Source organism: Macaca fascicularis, chromosome 6 (assembly GCF_037993035.2).
Source record: "Macaca fascicularis isolate 582-1 chromosome 6, T2T-MFA8v1.1".
NCBI classification, from domain to species: Eukaryota; Metazoa; Chordata; class Mammalia; order Primates; family Cercopithecidae; genus Macaca; species Macaca fascicularis.
The window spans coordinates 73,818,364-73,820,529 of record NC_088380.1 but is presented as its reverse complement, the minus strand read 5'-3'; the positions used below and the strand labels follow the sequence as shown (position 1 = coordinate 73,820,529).

Here is a 2,166-nt window from a genome sequence, read left to right as displayed (position 1 = left end):
TAATTTCTATGTTCCAGTTTTCCCCACTTGAAGACATCCCTCTTGGGGTACTCCATCTTCTTATTACAATCTGGCTTACTGAAGACGTGTTATCCCCGGACTTCCTTGACTATCATCCTAGAAATTCTCATCACTTCTTTCTTCCGTGGGATACCATCTTCCTTGTTTCTCCTGTGTGCTTAGGGTGGGGCTTGTCATATGGTAGGCCTTTCTGTACACAAGGCCCATCTGGTTCTTTGTAGAATCCCAAAAGCCAGTTATCTTTAAGATTTATCTCTTGGGCTTATCAGCTTTCTCAGACAGAATCATTCCGTTGCCTGATGGTAGGGGTGTGCATAAAGACTGGCAGCCAACGTTTTGGAAAGGCCTTGGGGAAGGGGTGGGTTTACTCTTCAGTATGCAGATGTTTCCTTAATCACTCTGTTTTCAATAAAGAGCCTTACTTTCACCTTCAAATGTTCCAGGGTTCTAAAAAATTGCCCTCTCCAGTCTAAATGGATGAAGGTTGAAAGTCCTATCATCAGATCATAAAACTACCAAGATTGTAAAAGAGGTCAATCAGTTAGGTTTTATAGTCAACAAATATTTATTGAGTGCCTAATTTGAACAAGGCATTGTGTTAGAAATTGAGAGAACGCATACTTCCTTACCAAATGCCTTGGAACTGGGATCTACTCTTTGTGACAAAAAAAAAAAAAAAAAAAAAAAAAAAATCAAGTTTCTACAAATCCCAGAAAGTAGTGCTCACACACAAGGCTTTGAAACTCATTACTCCGAGAGGGTCTAGGCCAAATGTGGAAACGGTTTCAAAAAATATATAGGAAAGTACTTAATTGTCAGCTCCATTAAGACAAACTAAAATGTTGTAGAAATATTTCTAACCTCTGAGACTCTTGAAAAAGAGAGCAAACAGCTCTTTCAACAATTTCTTTTTTTTTTTTTTTTTGAGACTGAGTCTTGCTCTGTCACCCAGGCTGAAGTGCAGTGGCGTGATCTCGGCTCACTGCCACCTCCGCCTCCTGAGTTCATGTGATTCTCCTGCCTCAGCCTCCCAAATAGCTGGGATTACAGGCACCCACCACCACACCTGGCTAATTTTTGTATTTTTACAAAAATTATGTTGGCCAGGCTGGTCTCGAACTCCTGACCTCAAGTGATCCACCTGCCTCAGCTTCCCAAGTGCTGGGATTACAGGCATGAGCCACAGTGCCCAGCAGTCTTTGGACAGTTTTGATTGGTAGTGAGAGGTATGTTCCTGGAATGCTACGTGCAGTTCCTAGAATATACTAAATTCTACTTTGAAGAAGTGTATCTACTGTTGTGCAAGTCTGTCCGCAGATATTTTCTATATTATTCAAGTTACGTGTGGAGCGGAATGATCTTCATACACCAGCGATTCTCAAAGTGTAGTCTTTGGGCGTCTGGGGATCCCCAAGGTCAAAACTAGTTCTTATAGTAATACTAAGACATCGTTTGCCTTAGTATTATTAATACTAGTATTATTAATAATAGCCTTTCTCATTGTGTTGATATTTACATCAATGGTGTTTGTGCTTTAGTGTAAACCATAACAGTAGCATAAAACTATGCCAGCAGATACTTCACCACAAGGCTCTTGCAGAAAAAAAAAAAAAAAACAACAGTTTCACTGTTTCACTTAAGAATGTCTTTGAGTGCTGACTTCAGCAGCACATACACTGAAATTAAAATAATACAGAGAAAATTAGCACAGCCCCTATGCAAGGATGACATACACATCTGTGAAGCCTTCTATATTTTTAAAAAAGAATGTCTTTGAAACAGCATTAAAAAAACTTCTTAAATCTCAACCATTATGTACACTTTAAAACTATTCTGTATGACAAAATGGGAACTGCACAGAAAACGCTGTGCGCTGTGGCTGCATGCTGAACTATGACGGTCGGTGTGAGGAGAAGTGCATGTTTAATTGTACGAGATACAAGCTGAAGAGCCGTTTTTCACAATACACATGTTTTTTTTTTTTTACTTGAAAGAACAACTGACAGACAAATTATAGCTATTCCTACTTGAGTACTTGTCAGACATTTTCTCAAAAATTAATGAAGTGAGACTGTCACTTCAAGGAAAACAACCAGCGGTATTTGTTGCCAGTGATAACATTTAAGCTTTCAAGTGAAAATTAGA

At 39.0% G+C, this 2,166-nt stretch overlaps 1 non-coding gene across 1 annotated transcript; it reads left to right on the top strand.

Moving 5' to 3' along the window:
• Positions 1-1,673: 1,673 nt before the first annotated feature.
• LOC123574202 (U6 spliceosomal RNA) lies at positions 1,674-1,780 on the top strand. The gene has a single exon (XR_006699098.2). It is a non-coding gene; the product is annotated as a U6 spliceosomal RNA (small nuclear RNA).
• The last annotated feature ends 386 nt before the right edge of the window (positions 1,781-2,166 follow it).